Source organism: Gallus gallus, chromosome 7 (genome assembly GCF_016699485.2).
Source record: "Gallus gallus isolate bGalGal1 chromosome 7, bGalGal1.mat.broiler.GRCg7b, whole genome shotgun sequence".
Classification (NCBI taxonomy): domain Eukaryota; kingdom Metazoa; phylum Chordata; class Aves; order Galliformes; family Phasianidae; genus Gallus; species Gallus gallus.
The window spans coordinates 28,720,009-28,741,789 of NC_052538.1; the positions used below are offsets into that span (position 1 = coordinate 28,720,009).

Consider the following 21,781-nt stretch of genomic DNA (forward strand, 5'->3'; position numbering starts at 1 on the left):
CAGTAAAAGGATAGAGCAATAATAATACAAACATGTGATAACCAGATGTCAACCAAGCATGAAGTCAGAAAAGGTCATATGTAGCATCTTACAGCTTATCAGCAAGAAATAGGAGAAAACAAACGCACTGACATTTTCTGGAAATGTATTTCTGAACTCTTCAAAAATGCATATAAGACACAGTGTTGGCTCATGACTTTAATGTTAATGCGCATTCACAGGAAAAAGCCTTCTAAACATCAGCTTGTTAAGGAGCTGAGAGATAGTGGCTCTGGTATACAACAGTGGGAAGCTTTGAGTGACTCCCAAAACCCACTGTATGCAGTGTGCTAAAGCTCAAGTATCCAACAATTAGAAAGGCTGTGTATAGTCAGATTGCCTCCAAATAAGTCCTCCATTCCTTCTACAGGAATGGCATTCTTTTTCTCTCTAATTTGTAACATGGCAACTCAAGAAATATTTAAGAATGTCCCCTCATTCAGCTATAAAAAGTACAGAGCAGAAAGACACTCAAGCACTGAGTTCTATATCTGCATTATATGTCATCAGATGAACGTCTCATGTGAAATGGCTGTTACCTGTGTTTAATGAACTGGAATTCTTGGTCACTCTGCCTCTTGGGATGATAATGTCTGCAAATCTGGTATCTATCCAGTGCCTTGGTAAGTTGCTTTGTTCAGCATTTTGTATGGGGGGAATAGATGGTAGTCAAGCCTTAAAAGCACATAGTTAGATTTTTCTGGTTACAAACATTTCTGAATAGTTAATGAACAAAAATCAATGCAACGCATGCTTCTTGATTGCAGAACAGACTGCAGACTTAATATCCTCAATTTTTCTACAGTAATAATCACGTTCTTTCTCCTGTCTTATCTTATGCACATCTTTCAGACCCCAAAGTCTGTCTTTGCTTTTTGATAATGATAAGGTAGAAGACAGAACTTTTTCCTTATATCCAGTCCCTTCTTTCAGTTTGAAACCATTTCCCCTTTTTCTATCATCACGGACCCTGCTAAAGAATTTGTCTCTTTTTTCCTACAATCCCCCTTTAGATACTGAAACACCACTCTTGGGTCTGCCTGGAGCCTTCTCTTCTCCAGGCTGAACAGCCCCAGCTCTCAGCTGTGCTCACAGGGAGGTGTTAGAAATTAGACGTGTGCTGCTCAATTCTAGAATTCATGCTTAGTCACTTAAAAGCTTGTCTTTGTATACATTGCCAATATATATGCTTTGTAGTCTTCCAAATACTCTTGTATTTCTCATTCTGCAGATATGCAGAATTACAATATGCACAATTACACATGTAAATGTCAGTCACTAGTAATTTATTCTTCATAACTAATTCACTATAATTCCATTAATGGAGCTATATGTTGACTCAGCTATTCAAACCTCTGTTTAATCTAAATTCTCCATTGTTAGTCTAAAACATATTTATACATATATATCATGCCAATGATAAATATACTTGGATCCAGATATTCCACTGATTACTTAGGAGTCTTGCTGATCTAATGCCAGCTGAGAATCTGGCTTGTGATTCACATTTTTCATTCCTAAACCTTTTGGACTTGATCTGATTTCTGTGGATGCATTTTTTTTAATTCGTTTTGAACCTTTGTGATTTGTATCTGTGAAATGTGACTGTCTGAAATGCAGTTGTGCTGGATGTAGCCACTGAATTTACTGTGAATAGCAGTATCTATTGATCTATTTAGAGGTGTTGATGTTAAGGAAATTTACATTTCCTTCCATTCTTTCTAATGGAAATAAGAATGATCTTGTAATTCCCCTGTGGTTATATTTCAGTGGGTTATCACATTATGATAACTCACTATATATTTCATATCAGCGCTCATCCATGTGTACTGCAGGTGGCAGTGGTACAAAGTAGAACATAAGGGATTTATGCATGGTATGGCATACTTTTCATATTGTCTTACTTATTATAATACCTTCGACTCCTGGTTGGATGTGCTTTAGGTTTAGCACAGTGGTCAATACAATCATGAGAAAGAGAAAGAGTTAAAAACTGCTTGTTTTGCTAGAAAAAAAATGATATCTCTATGTAAACTGAGACTGCTCTATAAGTCAAGGTGTTTGAACATGTTACTCCTTGAAATAATTATCCCTTGATTAGAAACTGCTGGCAGTGCTAAGCTGATGCAAGGGGTCATTTATTCTGTTGGAGAAAAATAAGCATTTGAAAATAACAAAGAATAGTTAGCCCTGCATGTTGATTTTTTATTTTTTTTTAATTTAAATAGAGGGTTTGACAATTATTGAAGAGGCTAACAACTGTCTATGGTTTTAATTTAGATTTTACATGTGCAGATAAAAGCTTTCTCGGTTTCAATTGCATAAATCCTCTTTAACCTCATGGGAACTACTTCAGACTTGCTTCATGATAACACAAATATTTTGCAACACAAATGTTTTTCTATCTATGTAAAATTGCAAATCTTTCACAATTAATTCCTCCTGCTAAATGATGTGGCCAATCAGCAAAGTGAAGCACTTGGAATACAATTTTGAGGGCTGCATTATTCAATTATCAACAGATCAGAGTCATTATTAATTCAGTCTATAGTAATGTGCAGGAAGACATGCAGTTACCTTGAAGGAATGAACAAGCGTATTCAAACTGGCAAGGACATACATCAGTAAAGCAGATGAGAATCTATCTTGAAGGAGTTTAACAAATGACATCATGAAATGAATGCTGTCATGTGCTGAGTTTTTTTGGTGATGACTGCAGAAGGAAAGGAAAGTGAAATTTTACAGCACAAGTATTACATAAAATCTTAGAAAAATCCTGATAAAGAACAAATAGCTTTCAAATGTTTTGTGTTAATAAATACTTCTAAAGAACATCTCAATGAGCAAGCGCTAGTAAGATCAACGAAATGTACTGACTATTCAAAACAAAGTAGATGACAACTGTCCAAAATTCTCTATGGAACAGCAAAATCACATCAAGAAACTCTCAAATAACAGAAGAAACTGAAGCAAATTTACATCTAGGTAAGAAGAATTTCTTGAGGATGTTCACTGTTATGGTCCTGTTCATGATTTTGAGGGTTGGTAGGACATTATGTCTTTTGGTGTTATTTCTTATGGTATTTATTTCCTTTGTTTCCCATGTGTTAAAGTCTTCATTGTTCTAATTAAACTCAGCTTGGAAAGCTATTAGTGAAGAAGATTAGGTACATTGTTTTTAGTAGCTGGTCTCTGGTTTATAAATGTATTAGTGTATCGTGTAACGCCTCTGTTGTTCTAACAGCTTATTGCTGTCATCACACCATGGCTGTGTTATTATTCTAATTATGTATCAGGAGTAAGAAGTGAAAGTTAAAATGAAAAAAAAAAACCCACCAACAAACAGATCAAATGTTCCTTAAGCCCGTGAGAAATATCTAACTCAGGGGACTTAGAACAAGATATATAGAACTTCCAACTATTTGTCTGAAGTCAGCTCTTTTGAATCATAGAATCATAGAGTCCTTGGACTTGAAAAAGAGCTTTAAAGGTCATCTAGTCCAACTCCCCTGCAATGAACAGGGTCATGCACAGCTAGATCATGTTGCCCCCAGGGCCTGGTCCACAATTGCCTTGAAAGTCTCCAGGGACAGGGTATCCACAGCATCTCTGGACAACCAGTTCCAGTTCCTCATCATCCTCACTGTACAGGACCTTTTCCTGTACAGCTAGATAGAAGGAAAAAAAACACAGTGCTATTGACTAAACACAGATATTAGTTGTCCAGGAGGGTCTAGAAAGCAAATGTGGTGTATTTTTTGTCCACATGGATAACATTTTCCATTTCTCTGCTGGTCTCTTTTAGTTGTTATAAAGCACTGTCCTCTTGCCTGGTGAATTACCAATGCTAATGAATATTGATCTCATCTAAATTGCCCAGTGAGAGCAATGCTGCCCTAGATTAGCCTTCTGCATTGCTTAGTAGTATAAGAAGAAGATTTGTCACGGGCAATAATAAACACTAAAGAGGAAACTAGTAAGAGCAGTGCCTAAAATGTACTGAACATCTACTTGATTGGGAATGGGCAAAGAACGAAACAAGCAGATAAGCTCAAATACATGGAATAACTGTTATAAGATAAGCAGAACTTGCATGTTAGCAGAGGAAGATACTATCTGCCAGAACTGGTTGAATGTTATTTTAAAGCAATGATCATTTTATTATAGTCTTTCCGACAAAGTTCCTTAAGATCCTGTAAAGCAACAGTCAACCACAATGAACAATTACAACAGTGTGAATTATTGCATTGCATTTGCACATTAGAAGCTGCCAAGTATTGATGTTTTCCTTGCCTTCCAGTTATAATCTAATGGAAAAGGAATATGTAGCGTGACACTGATCTACTGAGTGCAGACTACTGCTCTGAGAAGTTCAAGTGTCTTGGTACCTTTGCAGACAAAGAACACTCCATGTATGAATAACAGCAACGTGACCTTTTCATTTACTTATGGTTTTCGAAACCTCTTTTAATGATTTTCTAATGTCTGCTTACAGTTGTTCGCTCTAAGGTTCCAGGGTCTTGTCAGTATTTTCTAAAAACCTTTAACAAAAGGTCACTTTCCAAAAAAAAAAAAAAGAAAAAAAATCTGATGCACTTCTACATAAGTGTACATAGAATATGTACAGCATACTATACACCTTGCGAGATATGTAATATTGTACGTATTATACATTTTTTAGAGTAGCTGAAGATAGTGAAAATGTATTAGTGCTTGTCTTATGAACAGAACTCCAACTGAACTCATAAAATCTCTGGGTAGATGAATTACTTGAGGGGCTGCTTATTATTACTTTTTTCAAAAGATAATCCTCAGTCACTCAAAACAAAGGGAGCATCATGTACTAACCTTGTAAATATCTTCACATTACTCCCAGTCAGCTAAAAAAAAAAGCTGGTGTATGACATATGTGACTCAATAACCATACATTTGAAGCTAACACAAAGACACAAATTCAGAATTTGATTCTTAAATATTTGTTACCATTCTATCTCACATCCAGATTCTCAGCTGACATGAAATGGGATCAGGTTGTGCTGATTGTAAAAGAGTTACGAGGAGTGATACCAACTGAATGTCCAGCTTGAGCTGAGTATAGGTAAATTTTGATGCTTTTCATTTCCAGAACCATCATGTTCATGTTCTAGTATTTCAGAAAATGCCGTTTTTCCTATGGGCATATTGATTCACTATAATAGAAGCACCACTTGATGATATTTCAGCACTCATAGGACTGTGGGACACGTAGTTGTGAAGGTGCTGGCATTTTATTGCTAATCTCGCTGGTAATTAAATAATACACAAGAAAAGAAGTCTACATTTTACTCCGCTGAACCCTCAGATTTGTTATTTTTTTCCTTTTTAATCATTAGTGAGTTTTTTAATGAGTTCCTCCCAGAGAAGGTTCATAAAAAAAACTCACAGGGGATGCAGTAATCCCAGATACTAAAAGTAACTTTCTAAAGCTGATTATTATGAGTAGGGCCTTACCTTTTCCCATGTAGACCCTGTCTGTCTTGGCATGAAATTCCCACATACCCTATGAATACCAATTTGCAGCAGTCATCAGCAAGGGTGCACAGGCTACTGGAGGGTTTCCAGTACAACCTTACAACTGTGGTAAAACCGAATCAAAGCACGCCAGGAGATAAATGTCTTTCTATGTCTGTTCAGTTATCCTTTTTGTTGTCTTTTCGTGTATGGAAGAAGTTGAGATTAAAACTAGTCTCTGAAAACAGAACTCATCTACCACTTAATATAAACCTTTGCAATCTTTCACTTGCTTGTTACTTTGGACAACTTTGTTAGCTGTGGGTAATATGGGCATCTTTTAGAAGTCTATTTTGAGGTATTTATGAGCGTTAAAAAAAAAAATGCACAGGTGGGGAAGAAAACAGGTAACCCATATCTAATCTTTAGCTTGTTACTTTGGCATTCCTGATCTATTTTTAAATTCTGCAGAAGAAACTCAAACATCACCCACGTAAGTGTACTGCGATGTAATTTCTGTTTGTGCTTTATAAAGCAATTTTTGAAAAAAAAAAATAGTGAAAATAGTAGTAAATGAAATTCAGATATCTTGTAATTAACTAGAGATTTGCAAGTGACTCCAGCATAAATGAATATTTGTCTAAAGGAGTATTCACTCTGTGGAACTGTTGCACAGGAAATATTCTACTTCCTACCTCAGTCTTGCCATAAAACTGAAGATGTTCTGTAGTGGCAGAAAGTCTTAGGTTTGTAGAGACCTGTCAGAGTTCTTAGTAGATACATCTAATGTGTGCAGTTTGGAGCTGCCAGTAGCTGCTTACATTTTTATGACGTTCAGAAACTCCCTGGGAAACCAGATCTCTGCGACCTGCTTCTGTAACCTCATTAGCTGTATTTTGAGGTTATTTCCCTCATGATGCAGTGCCTAAAATCTGCATTTTCTGGAATAAAATTGCATTCTGTATAAGCTTAACACTATTCCTAGCATGGATTTTAAGCAAAAAGAGTAACAGATGTCACATGCATTGAAATACGAGAAGACTGACCTCAAAGTAAGACAGCAATGGCCTAAAATCTAAGGCTGTAATCAATTCTCTGTGTGTGCCTAACTACTGATGATGCTCTGGGGAGTTACATGTATATCATGTTGAGAATACACCTCATGGAGCTTCTGTCTAAAAGTCAAGGCTTATTAATATGGTATAATTAAATGAATACAAGAGGTAAATAACAGATGAGTGATGTGGAAACCATAAATCGTGGTCTGGTTTGCAAAAAATGTAGGGATGTGAGTAGCTCCCACTCAAGTCAGGAGCAGTTTGTAGTATTCCATGGAATTTCAGTCTGGAAGAATAAATAAACAATTTCAATTTCCTCTAAGTTAGTGCCTCTGTAAGGATATTTGGCCTTGAGAAAATATGCCTGTTTTATTCACTTGATAGAAAATCATTCATTCAGGAGTGCATTGGTGTCTGGAAAGAAATACCCATGCTTGTTCATATTCTTCCCACCTCATAAATATAATCTTTGTGACATTAAAAATATTTGGAATACTCTACAGGGTCTGCTTTTCTAGTATTTTTCTCTTGAATGTGTATGAGACACCAATACAGCTATCCTGTGTTTTCTTACAGAATGGTGACAATCAACTGTGACAGCTCTGCAGCTTGTACTACTGGCGAGAGCAATAGGAGAACTAAAGGTACTAAACATGAGTACAGACTGGGGCATAGTTTGGGTTTATGCAAATAAACCTGAGGAATATTAATGGTGACTGAAACAGGGTGAAACAGCAAGAATACAATATGCAAGGGAATTCAGTCCTGGGTGGACTGAATCCCCCCTCCTCCCAGTATATATACAGTTATATGTATGTGTGCAAATAAACATTTATATGTATGCATATGCTTCTGAAATAAAGAAATTTGTCAGGAAAGAAATAAGGATTAAAAAAAGTGGAAATAATACAAAAACTGTGCTCAGACATTCACTGTACAGTGTTGGTCACACCTTTGAAAATATGGTTAAAAATTTGGCTGTCTTAGTGCCTCTAGAACACTGAACAAGGTGTGTTGGAACTTGCTGCAATTTCCACATAAATTAAGCCAAACTTGAGTCTCTGGTTCCACTTAGATTACGAGCAGTGAAAGATAAGTTAAAAAAAAAAAAATAGTGGTTAAGTTGAGCCAAGGGAGGTTCAGGTTGGATATTAGGAAATATTTCTTCTCAGAAGGAGTGGTGGTGCAGTGGCACAGGCAGCACACGGAGGTGGTGGGATCACTGTCCCTGGAGGTGATCAGTGACCGTGGGGAATGTCGCATTGAGGAACGTGGTTAGTGAGTGTGGTGGAGGATGGGTTGGAGTTGGACTTGGGGATCTTAGAGGTCCTTTTCAACCTTAGTGATTCTGTGATTCTGTAAGTAGCGTTTTATTTGAGAGCACTTTCTAGATTTCTTTGTGTTGGCTGTAATTGATCATTGTGATTTTTGCTCATCATGTGAGGAAATTATTGTAGAAGACAGATATTTCTCTGGCCTTATAAATTCAAAAAAATATTTTTCATCTCCCTAATGCCTATCCTGTCTACTGCCATTGACTTATATGTAGAATCAGGGTGTTTTTTTTTTTTGCTAGATTGTCTTTCAGGGAGACATTGCTAACTAAAAGGTATTTAATTAAACAATTTTGAAGAATCAATACTTAATTAAATTAAACAAATGTAGCTTATGAATTTTCCTGCTGATAAATGTGAGTAAAACTCAGCTGCAGTGGATGGATTGACATCATTTACATTAGGAGGGATTTTGGCCTTGGTTTGCAATCCTGGAAAGAAGTGTGGCATTACACTGTTCTTCTTCCTTGTAGTGACAGAAGCTTTCACAGTAAACATCTCTTTTAATTTATGACTTGCTGTAAATGACATTGCATGATAGGGTTATCTGGTGCTGTGGTCTCCTGCCAGGGACAGAGCAACTATTCATTATGCCTTATATTGCACAGTCACTTATCATGTTTCTCACCCTACTGGTCTTATCTCATTATTCTCTAGGAAAGCCATTTTAGGAACTGCCAGCAACTTACTTGAATTATAAATGGGTTTATGCCACTTTTGGTTTTGAAAAAGGAAATAGTCCTTTGTGAATTAGGAACATGAGGTTGTGCCATTTGACACTGCATTGTGACATAGTGACCCATCTAAAGGACAAACTATCCTTTCTGAATCATAATTTGAAGTGGCATCATTATACATGTGTTTTTTTTTTCTCAGATGAATTCATACAGCTAGAAAGAAGCAAGCAAATAAGCTGGATCATTGAAGTGCCTCTTAATGTTTTTGTTCTTGCTTTTATTTTTTATTTATTTTATTTGGTTATTTCTTCCTGATCCATGTCCTTGACAGCTGGAAACTGAAATGATTCTTGTACAGTTGTCTTCCAGCTTTGTGACTGTCTGTGCTTGCTGGTGTATGAAGTCTCAGCTGATAGCTTTGATTGTAATATCAGTGGCTTTGCTGTTCACTGCAAAAATAAGTAAACATATTAACATATAGAGATGCAGCTTAAATGAAAACACTATCTCCTGCTAATTTCTTTTTTACATTAATAGGGATAATAGATTTCAAAAAAGATATGGATGGTAACACTTAGAACTTAGTAACCTCTTTCATCTGAAATGCAGAAGCATTATCTAATTAAGCATCACAATTCCCTCATGAGTTAGAAACTTCATAATAATTCCTACGTTTGTTTGATACCTCTACTATTAGAATTGCTCATTATGGATCTAAGAAAGCTTTACACTAGCAGTTTAATACTATATGACTGCATTACAAAGCAAGTCAGGCTAGAAAGGGAGGGATACAGAAAGAGGGCATATCCACGTGTCTGAACCCAGGAAACAAACTGAACAAACTCTAAGAGCCAATTAGTTAAACTTTACTAGAGACATGCAAGAAATTTTTTCCTCAGAAGTAGCACAGTCACAACTAATGCAGGAGAACTTTGAGCATCTGTATGGAAAACTTCCAAAGTAGCTTGATCTTAGTCTCCTTCTGGACTATGATCATGTAGGCAATGTGATTATTGGAACTCAATGGAAAGTACAAAACATTTAAAGACAAAATATTTTGCATTATGCAGTGAAATGTTTGAATATTCTAAGAAGCAAAATTAAAAAAAAAAAATTTACATAATCAGCCAAGAAAAGCACTTTCATTATTCCACACTCCAAAGTGAAAAATCGGAAGTGAGAAATGACGGTTTTGTTACACTATTGCAATGAAACCTGTTGGACGTTCCAGTTGGTTTTGACTTTTTTTTAATTAAAAAGCAATTAAAAAAAGAAGTGATATAAAATACCAGATATCACAGAAAATTTTCATTTTTGATGTGAGACAGGCAATAACACTTGCAGGCAAGCTGAACTGCAGTCTAGCATTAGGAAGAACATTTCAGGGAGCTGTGAAATGCTGCATCTCCAAAGGCTGGTGAGAGAATAAATTGGTGTTGTGCCAGAAAGATGTAATTTGTGTCAGGGGGTACATGGAGCAAGCATCCTTATGCTGAGAGCAGGCAGGGAATTCTCTGGATTCAAGAGAGGTAGACATACACTGAATCACAAATGTTTTGGAGGGAATATGGGGATCATTACTGCACTTTGTCATGTCTGACTGGGGAGATCCTGAGAATCTGACTACAGTTTGAGCTCAGCTTTCGGGATTTCCTACCAAAACCAAAATGTGTTTGGGTTTTGTGGAAAAACAAGTCTCTATCTTGGCTGAAACGGGAGGGAAATGTAGCACACAGCTCAGCTGAAGGGCACTCGTCCTTCCCACTGCGGTCACCCTTCCCCTGCACTGTGAAACGTTCTGTAAAACCTCAAAAATGCTGAGGAATGTAAATACTATTTTGCCTTTTGAAGTGCCAGTCAAGTGGGGTTCGACTGATTTCAGCGTCAATTTATTGCTGTTGTCTGTTTGACTAAAGGTGTTAAAATCCCGACTGTTTCAATGTCTTCAGAGGACTTCAACACAACCACCATGACAGAGTTTGGGGATTACATTCGGAAAGATATTAAACTTTCATCCTTAGCGATCCCTGCTACTCCATTTTATTGTAGCAAGCAAATGAGAGAGCATACTTAGGTTGGAAGGGACATTAAAGATCATCCAGTCCCAACCCCCTGCTGTGTGCTGGCGGCCACCCATCAGATCAGACTGCCTGGGGCCTCATCCCACTTGGCCTTGAGCATCTTCAAGGATGGGAAAGAGAAGAGAAGGGGAGGGGGAAATCCATGACACAGATTCTTAAACCCATAGTTATTAATTATGAGTTGCCCTGGTGAAAAAGCAAGTGAGTTGTGGCACAGCGTCTTACAAATTATAACTTCGGCATGGCTGAGGGAGTGTATGAAGAAAGTATTACTGCTGGCTTTTTTTATTCCTCCTCTGATATTACTGGTCCAGATAATCCACTGCATTGCCCTGATACAGCCCTTCCTATTCATAGTCTCTGCACAAACCACCCTCTGAACTCCATCAGCCAGCTGTGATTCCAAAGTAGAGAAGTATATAAGAGAAAACGAGAGGCTAGGAGGTCCCCCTCTATATGCTTCCTGAAGTCTTTGTGATATCACTATCAGCAGAAAACTGCCTGCCAGCAATGTCAACCATCCATGTGGTGGTAGAAGACATGTTTCAAGGTATGAGATAGGGTTATGGCTCTGAAATCGTTCTTAGACGACCTTCCTCTGTCCTCAGATTTATAGATTAGTGCTCTGGTGAAGGCAGCGTGGTTGCAATACTAAAGATTCTTGAAAAGCTTTTAGCAGCTTGAATTCTATGGCCAATTTTTGCTGAGTAAAGCCCAGAGTAGTAACAAAGAGGAAGAAGGAAAAAAAAACAACACGATTGAGCATATTGGGCTCTACAAGTGACTTAATTTTCATCACATTTAACTAATGGCAAAATTGTATGTTACAGGCACAAACAGTTTGGGGAAGAAGCAGTGTCTTTTTTCCTAATTCTGCTGTTAGAAAGTAATTCTGAGACACTCTGCACGTGGAGAATTGACTACATTTCAGCATGGCACTGCAAACTGTCCTTATTGCAAAGTCATACATTTCTCTAACATGAAATAAATGAAGATTATTTCTTTTGCAGTCATTGAACATCCAGGCACGTTGCCCACCCTTACTGTATACTACAAACAGAAATACTTAAACTATTTCCCTACTGAACAATGCCAGACCAATCTGTCAATCTGTGTTTTTCAGTGGTGTTTTTTTTGTTTGTTTGTTTTTGTTTCTCCTCCTGGAGATTTTTCTTGAAAACATTAGAACAGAATCTGGGAGTCTGGTTGTGAAATTTTAGCTCTGTCATAGTCTTATCATGGCATTTTTGGAGAAGTTGTATGCTCTGTGTCTTCCTCTGTCTTTGCTAAAACTGCTGAAGAGCTTTTGTCAAGTCTTATTTTAAAATGCTTTATTATCTATACACATTTTTATGACTGCTATTATTAATTTTGGTTCATTAACCAATTTTCTAGACTTTAAAGCTGTAAACAGTGTGGTTGTTTACAGCTTTTTTGTCTGTTTTAGTTTGTTTCTCAGTTCTTTGGGACATTCTGACTGTATTTATATGAGTTAATGTAAAAGGGCCATGGCATATTTCTGACAACTGTAAATCTACTACTTGTGCTTTTAAACTGTGTGAATGTGGTTTTGGTCACTATTTTTGCTCAGACCAAATGATGTTGTCTCAAACATTGCAGATGTTGGTGCCTATTTGTAGAAGTTTTTATCCAGACATCATGCAAATGAAGTCTCTTTTACTCCATAAATCAGAGGAACGTGAAATTTGAGTAAACAACATTTTAATCTTCACTGTGCTTCTGAGCTGCTAGATGATACATGAGGGAAAGAGACTGTTTATTCAGTATTTGCTGGTCAGTCCTCAGCACAAGTCAGAGTTTAAGGTAATACAGTCATAAATATATGTACATGCTTGTAGTATGCAGTGTATGAAGTTTAGATAACTTCAACTGACAACTGGAATGACCCCACATACCCACCTGCAAATTTTCCCTATATTGTTTTCAAGTCCTCCATATACTGATTTTCTTATATTGGGTATCAAGTGCTATAGAACATTAATCAGATCTTGGTTCCAACAGATTTAACCAGGGGTTAAATTTTAACCCTCTGTATTGCTGGCTACTGCTTTAAGAAAGCATTCAAAATAAATACATGCAACTCTACCCCTTTTCTGTGCTATTGCCAAACTGTATCATACACTATTTAAGAAAGAAACACATAAATTCTTAATATGGAGAGTGTAAGCAGAAAAGTCAGTATTTCTTGACAGTTGTTTTTATGAAACACTGAGAAGGTAGATTTGTGAAGTGCTTTGAATTACTTCTAAACCAAGGGCTGTCTCTGTGCGTTAGATAAGTTCTTGTACAGTGCTCAACAAAGTCAATACCCTAGATGTCCTTTCAGCTGTCTGATAACAGCACTTGCATTTCTGGGGCTTGAGCACAGAAAATCCAAATTTTCATCTTTTTTTCTTCAGTTTCTTTATAAACATTCTGTACAGCCAGTGAAAATAAGGAAGTCTACAAATAATATAACTAGACAGTTGCAGCAGATTCACTCATTTGTGAATTAATTTTCGAAGAACTAGAAAATAGGCTTTGTTAATGACCACTGCAGGGAAGCTTGTATTTCAGAGTATAAATCCTTCACGTTACTATTGTCAAAATCACTATATCCAAAATATCTGCTGAGGAAATCTAGCTGATGTTTTGAAATTAAATGTGAAAATGTACTTCTGTCAAGCAAAGCACAGAACTGATGGATAGTGGAAGCATGAGGCAGATGTTACCTGTTGTTACTGGTGCAAATTTAAAGGAAACAACAAAAGCTTGTACAAAACTTCTTTTGGTTTACTGACGAAAAATTCTAACATTTTTAAACTTCTGTTTAAAGTATACAGCTATTTTTAACTCATTCATTCTCTCATGTTGATACCTGCTTGGATTGACCTTAATGCTTCTCTGGACTTTTTTCACTCATGCTTTAAAGATTTCTGCCTATTGGGTAGCAGCCTTTTACATATGGATGGTCTTTACTCAGAATTCCCAAATGATAACTCTTACTGACTATCTGACTGCAACGTTTGTGCTGACTGTGTGGTCATTCCCTTTTACAGCTGATTATAGGTGGATAAAACAACCCTCTATTTTGGATGTAGGTGTAAGGATACATTGCCATGCACACCCATCCTCTCCCTCACCCACTCACCCCTTCACATTTGCACACACCTGCACACATCCTTTGCACTTGATTAGATCAAGCAGAGAATTAATACGTTCCCTAACTCTTAATTACTTTTGGATAAGGTGCATTTCATTTAGATATTTAAGTCAATAGTCTCATGAAGCCCTGGGCTCCAGGTCTGCTGCTCATTAGTTTGCACCCAAAAGGTTCTTCTGGGGCTCAGGATTGCCATGCAGTTTGTGTTCTGCAGTGAGTAAAGGGCAGCAAGTATTTGATGAATTTGCTTTTCCCAGAAGAAGAGATCAAATTAGAGCCACTTCTCAGCTACTCAGTTGTTCCTTGGGGAAACCCAGTCCAAAAAAGCCCTACCTTACTCCCTGCCCATCCACACAGGAGGCAGAAGTTCTGACAAATATATTTCTCACAGAGTTTTCCCTTCCTTTCTTCTCCTGGTTAGCTAAATAAGTAAATTCACTACTGGCCTCTGAATATCTTGTCCTCACTGTGGCCAATTAGGTTCTGCAAGGCAAGAAGTGTGCCTGGCACCCAGCCCTGCAATCCCCACAGGGCACAGAACAGTTACTGTGAGTGTGCGTGGAGGAGTTTTTGTTTTATTGTCCATTTAATGAGCAAACATCAAATTAAATGAAGTCTCCCTTCCAGCTTCCTGCTCACACTTATGGATTGTTTCTTCAATTATCTTAATTTTCTTTTGACTTGCTCTAGTCTTTTGAAGTTTGCTGATATGCAAATAGTGGAATTCATTCTCTTTGAAGATCAGAGCTGCTCATTTTACCTTTTTTAAATACTTACGAAGAAAAAATTTAGTTATTTCACTCTCAGTATTATAAGTATGTGCTGCTTATTATCATGTGTCTTTTATCTTTTTCTTCTTTTTTTAAATTTAAAAATAAGGAAACTGGAAAAAGATTTATTTTTCTTTATTAACTTTAAAACACAGTGTAAGTTGTTATTTGCAAAGTCTTTGAAAAACAGTATCCACAATCTGTTCTCTAATGCAATTTATTTTCCTCTACTCTTCATGTGAGCGTGTTTATTATAGCAAGGGCTCTGTTCACGGCATCTCAGCTGTTGTTTGTTGGAAACCCCAGTACTGAAGAACTTTGGGGAAAAAAAAAATAATGCAGTGAGCTTCAAAACACACTGGAGAAAGACTAAGCCAGACTTTGTACTGACTGGCTAGGGAAGTAAGGACTTAGCCGAGCTTCTTCTAATCTTACACTTCAAAGTGGAGTAAGTTGTGGTTTACATATCCATTAAAATGTGGGGAGCAAAGATTGTGTTTTAATCCCCCAAGCTCTGAAGACCTGCTGTCTGTGTTCAACTTTTTCTTGGAGGGGTGGGAACAGATGTGCTTTTCTTTGGCTGCATTTAATGTACTGCTTAGAGCATAAATGTGGAGTACAATTGGAACAGCAGCTGCTCAAGGCCAGCCTGGATGGGACCCTGGGCAGCCTGATTTGGTGGGTGGCAGCCAGTCCACAGCAGGGGATTGGAACTTGGATGGTCTTTGAGATCCCTTCCAACCCAACCCATGTGATTTTATGATTATTAGATTTTATGGTTCTATGAATTAAGAGCCAGAAAAAAAATTGGTCTGCATTTTCCCTCCTGATTATTTAAAATGTAGCATGGTATATCAGGTAAAAATAGTTCACACTAGTTCTTTGTATTTGATAGATACTGTAAGTTGGAAAGCTGTCTGAATAAAATGATGAGGCACGTACGTTCTCTCATCCCCTGCTGATGGGCCCTGGGTTGTTGCAGGCTGAGGTGTGTTAATTAATCCCAGCCAAAGATTTGTTCCTTCAGTTAGCAGTCCCTTAAACATACTATCTGAATCATGCATGGTTGCCTTTTGGGAAATATCCAGGTTATGCAGGTTTTATGATTCTGACCCTCTAGGCCAGTTACAAAGTCATCTCAAGGAGAGAAGCCAGTCTGTTTAGCAGAGAAATGACTGCGTGCAGTGCTTCAAGGCAAATCCCAACCAGGTAACCATGGCAGAATGCTTGAGATTGAGTCTGAATATGAGAAATTTGCCCCGAGCCAGGCCTATTGCAAGTTCCACCTCTAAATCATGTGTTTGTATGTATAAGCATCATATGCGTGGCTCACACACAGCACTGGTCTCTCCCCCATTTATCCAGGTTAAAATAAAAGACTGCACCTGTTTGAAGTTACTCCACAGAAACTGAAGAAGTCAAAACATGGTGAAATTGGAGGAATGGGGCTGAGATTTCAGCTAACTCTCTCCAAGGAAGTCTGAGGCAATACCACAGCCCCAACTTCTCACCCCTCCCTATCCCACACTAATGGAGCAGGAGCTTGTCTCTAATCTCTCATTCCAAGCTTTGGCTACCACAGAGAAACCAAAGCATAAGAGCACTGATATTAAACCATATGCTTTAATAACTTTTTATCCTATTAGCATGGTTATGCTTATATTTTCTGGGGAATTTAAGGATGATTCAAATTACACGCTTTTGAGTCCTTTTACTAGTTGGTAAGAAAATAGAGCTTTTGACTTGTAGAGCCCGATTCTTCTCCCAGTTGTACCTTTGCAACTTGCATGTGCTGGTAATGTAATAGAGGGGGGTTTAATTTTAAAACAGATGGCAAGTATCCATTCATTAGTAAATCATCTGTAGCAGTTCCATAAGAAAGGAAAAAGGCTGAAGGCATCTAATTTTTATATTTGTATTTTGCCTACCCTCTGGGTTCATGGAGTTAACAGTTGCTTGAAGAAGGTGTAGGCATATGGCTGGCCACTGTAATAGTTGAGAACTGTTTTTTATATAAATTTCATTATAATTGGGAACACAGTGAGAAATTTATCAGTCAGTGTGATTTCTTCCTAGGAGATTATTCTTGCACTTCTGTTCTATGGTAGTAGTTTCCCTTGGTCAAGAAAACTCTCAGATTTATTGCCTTTCTCTTCTCTGTGCAACCTTGCCTAATAAGACTGTTGCAGTGCTTGCAGCCTGGAAAATTAGCCTGTGAACTCTTTGTATCCTTGTCTGTCCATCTCAATCTCCCACAGATCAGGCTAGCAAGAAGACTTAACTGTGATCCTATCTGTCTTTTTTTATTGTTGACTGATGGTGGTTCAGGTGGCAGACATTGATGAAATGCAGCAGAGGTTCCTGTTTTGCATTCAGATTGCATCACACTGTTTTCTTTTTTGTTCCATGGGGTAACCACTGCTGTCTCTAAAATTAAAAATTATCATGTTCACGTGCATCACGTATCTATGAAGTTCCTATATCTTTGCAGATTGCAGTGGTTTAATTGTCCCATGGCAATAATTCCCTTTTGCATACTTCCATTTTATATCCACAATTTGGTAGAGGACACAGAGGCAAAAGGGAATTAATGCGTTTAGATCCAATACAATGACTGGCAGTAAAGTGATTTACCAGCTGCCTACTGAGGTTTTAATTGATCTACAGGTGCTTTATGTACTTACAGCTTAGTCTTGAGCTTAGATAGTATACGGAGGTTTATGGCCTCACCCTTTTCAGTATCTGTGTGGCAGTTGCTATATGATGAATAAAATAACGTGTCACCTCTCTGCAAATGACTCAGACATGTGGGCTTTATTAAATATTCAGATGTATGAACTTCATACACGTATCTGTTTGTGCCTTACTGAATTCAAACAAACCCCCAAATGTCTCCTTTCTTATGCATATAACTGCTGTGGGGTCTCTCTCCTAGTTTGCATGCGTGATTGGTACTAGACTTAGAAGACTCAATACAAGCTCACAGAAAGGAGATCGATCCCTTTTAAAAATAATGTATCCCGTTATTCTCTGGAGTTATAGACTGTGTCCTGTAGCTTTGTTTACCTCTGACAGCAGTATTTTAGCTATACACTTTCAACTTTTATTTTGGTACATTGTGCCCATATAGGCAGCGTGCTTTTCTAATGACTGTTTGCACCCCTTAATGACTTCTGTACTAGCCAGAACCCTTATAGGTAAGGCCATATCCAGAATAATTTTTCTTTCAGTCTAACAGAACAAGAATGGAGACACTGGAACAGGTTGCCCAGTGAGGGTGTGAATGCTCCCTCCCCGGAAGCATTCAAGGTTCGGCTGGATGGGCCTGTGAGCAACCTGGTGTAGAGGGAAGTGTCCCTGCCTATAGCTGGGGGGGGGGGGGGGGGGGGGCAGATGTAGATGATCTTAAAGGTCCCTTCCAACCCAAGCCATTCTATGACTCTGCGATTCTATGATTCTAACAAAAGAGAAGGCAAACAGAGAAGAAGGTATATTCCTGTACAAGGCAAACAGAATGATATTCTGGGTTCCTGCTGATCTTGCTGTGATTGGTAGTTCCTTGCACTTGACTTATGGCAGCCCACGTATAGGCTGTGTGTTTTACATCTGAGTACACTGTCAGGTACACAGAAGCAGTGGCTGAAATAAGATGCCCAAGAAGCCACTCAGCCAAGACCTACCATCTGCTTCCCAATGACTGACAACAGAGAGTCTCTTGTGTTCCTGCCAGCAGTATTCTCCCTCTCACATAACACTGTGCAGAGCCAGAACCGTTCTGTGCCATGTCATTAATGCTGAGAAAGACCCAGACTTTGTTTTACTAGCAATTTTACATTTTTTAGTCTTTTTCCTTTTGCTCTGCTAAATTTGGGCAATGCAAGTACTTCTCTTACTCTTTTTTTATATGTAAGTACTTAACAAACTTCTCTGTTTAAGGAAACAGTAGTATCTTGAGAAGTAATCTCAATTGACAAAGAAGTTTTTATGTTGATATAATCACAATGTTTATCCTTCTTATAAATAATGTTTCTGGTCAATTGCTATGAATGTATTTATTATTTTAATGGCCTATTTTTGCAAAATATTTAAATGAAAATATTTACTCAGCTCTCGCTGGTACTGCTGAGTATTTCCACTTCAATCCAGTTGGTGAAACACAATGTATATTGTTCACGGATGTAGTGTCAATTGGTCAAAAATAGTACATGAAGCTGCACTAGATTCTACCAAATTTTAAGTGAGAAAAATAAGTTAGAATAACTTCTGTTTGCAGAAAGCATTTTCCTTCTGTCAGTCTCCAGTTCCTCAAGAAAGATGCTGCCCTGGTAGAAGTCAGATTTCTGAAAAACTGTAGTACATGAGTAGTCCGAGGTTGTGGTTGCCCCATCCCTGGAGGCATTCAGGGCCAGGCTGGATGTGGCTCTGGGCAGCCTGGTCTTGTGGTTGGTGACCCTGCACATAGCAGGGGGGTTGAAACTAGATGATCATTGTGGTCCTTTTCAACTCAGGCCATTCTACGATTATGATTATGAACAAGGGGCCACAGAAACAGCCTATTTCCTGGACCAGCACTTGCTTAAGAAATTGGTGATATTCATTGAAATGAATAGCAAATAGTGCATTTTTCAACTGTGGCTGAGGAAAATCAAACTGCAAGCTGCTACCAAAAGAGTTGGTGTATTACTCATTCTGCATCTTTTCTGCTCTCTGTGCCTGTTTGTACCTCTTCCCCTGCACCAGAACTGGGGCTTGTGTCCCCTGGTGAGCAAGTTTCTATCACTAACTGAGGAAAAATCCAATTGATATATATTTTTTTCTTAGCTAGTTTAGTGTAAATCACAAAATCTCTTTAACAGGGTGAGAAGCTGATTGCAAATGCTGTCTGCTTGTCTCTGTTCCTTCACCCCTCCTCAGCTGTGCTAGCATAGACATGTTTGCATCCATGCTTTGAACCACCTCAGGGGATTGGCAGTGGTTAAAAATAGCCTAGTCAAAACTGGCTGTTATGATTCTGGATCAGTTGTCCTCATGGTGACAAAAACAATTGCACTGAGATGCCTGAAGGCAAAATGTCAGCAGCAGCTGAGTGGTTGGGAGAGAGGAAGGAGAAAAGAGCACGGACCACTTAGGCTGCCAGGGCTGCATCAAATGGATGTCAAGTCTGCTCACACATCCACACATAGCTGGTACAGATTCACATCCTAGCTCAGGGTGTGCTTTTCTCCCTATGCGTATGAAACCTTAGCTACTATGATAATAAAGTTTCAATGATGAAGCTGTTGCAAAGCACTTGAAAGGCTCAGCTGTTGCTTAGTGCATCTGTGGTAAGATGTGTAAAGGAGGTCATGCAAATACACCACTATGTACTCTGTTCAGTGGTATTTATTTCTTCCACTTAGGACATACATTGCAACTGTGAGGAGCTGAAGCATGGACTTAAATATAGAGAGACGCTAAGTATATTATATGAAATAAACTCCAGGTAACACATCGGACTTGGTTTGTTTGTTTGTTTGCAGTGCATTTTGTCTAACCAAATATCATATATTTTGAACAGTACAGTATTTTCAAACTGAAAACTCTGTATATGTGCCTGTATAAGTGATCACAGGGAACCCTACAGAAGTCCAGCTTTATGAATACATAAAGCCACATGCAGAAAATGACTGAAAGTAATAATGATTTAGAGCTATCATGAGTAGAGATGTGCAATTAATAAGAAGCTCTGAGCACTGGCAACACCTCTGGTTGCTCACTGAATCTCTATCATTTAAGATTTTTTTTTTTTAATCATAGATATCTTCCATCTCATCAGTAGATGCAGGCAAGACGTTGCTCAGAGCCATCAGCAAGATGCAAGTGAGCTGACAGTCAGACTCTTGTACAAGATTTTCATGCCTTACAAGGTGCGTATATTACTTTAACACATTTTTTTTTTTATCTTCTCCCTTTTTTTCTTTCGGTTTCATATTTGATAATTCTGATCCCTGAGACTTGTTGAAAATCATCTGCTAATGATATTAAGCGATTCTTACATTATACAGTGGTCCTGGTCTTTGTTTTACTTGTACAGATACATTATTGTCTGTCCCTCCAGCATGCAATGCTGGGAGATGTTATGCATATCAGCTGCATCATTCGCAAGTTCATCCTAATGAAATTTGGCTATAGTGGTGAAAGTTCCTTCAGATTAAATGAATATACTACATGTTTTTGATGGTTCAGATGGCAACCTAACATCTCTCATGGCTTAAGATGGTATGCACCATTAGATTTACAAAGTATGAAAGCATAGCATATGCTAGCAGAAGTCCCTCAGACTTCCATGTTATTTTTCTACTTTCCTTGTAATGCAAACAAGCATAAGCCTTGAAAGATCAGTGATGCATAGGTATGATTTGGCAGCTACTTAAACAAAACCAAAACTCTGATGGCATTTTGCTCTTAAAAGAAAATCCTGGTGTATCTTGTTTTGAGGGAATGGAAGGAATTGTAAATGAAAAAGTTTGGACACCAGTGCCTGGCATTCGTGCAACATTCTGAGAAGGAGCTGAAAGGCTCTCGAGTGCTTTTCCCTTTTAGTGTCTCTTCATACTCTTTTTTGGTCTTTCCTTTCTGATGTGAAATGTTTGTCTAATTCAGTATCCCAAATTACATTTTATAAGTGAAGTTCTTCTAAGAGCCAGTCACCAGGAAGCATCCACTTTAATTCAGAGCTGGAATATGAAATCATACAGTTAGAACAGTACAACGGTAAGTCTTTAATTTAATGTATAATCCTTGCAAATCTTCTAGGGCCCAGAGCTCACAAGTTTGTTATTGTGACTATCACAAAGAATAATGTGGAAAAAGAAGTACACTATTGTGTGGGAATATTCTCAAGGCAACAGGGTCCACATGTAGTAGAGTTCTATGTTTGATGTGGCTCGGTTTAGTTCTTTTACTGTAGTACTTTGCTTATCTACCACTGCTCCCATTCCCTGTTTAATATTAATCTCCAGTATTTGACTGTGAGAAAATACTAAAGCTCTGATCAAAAAATGTTTTTTTTTTTAATCCAGTAAAATTGTTTCTTTTGAGTCATAAAACAGTTCTAAATGTTGATTTTCCCATTATTACCTGTTTACTTAATTTCTCAGTAACTCACCAAAAGCCCCGTCAACTGTAGA

The 21,781-nt window shown here is 37.9% G+C and overlaps 1 long non-coding RNA gene across 2 annotated transcripts in view; it reads left to right on the forward strand.

Moving 5' to 3' along the window:
* LOC112532813 overlaps positions 1-21,781 on the forward strand; it is a 221,769-nt gene that overhangs the window by 131,863 nt on the left and 68,125 nt on the right. Inside the window, exons 1-4 of one of the 2 annotated variants that reach the window (XR_005861363.1) lie at positions 5,032-5,137; positions 7,164-7,231; positions 20,409-20,518; positions 21,278-21,365. This is a non-coding gene — a long non-coding RNA (uncharacterized LOC112532813). Of the gene's footprint in view, positions 1-5,031; positions 5,138-7,163; positions 7,232-20,408; positions 20,519-21,277; positions 21,366-21,781 lie in introns of those variants that run through there. The other variant, XR_005861366.2, reaches the window with a different exon arrangement.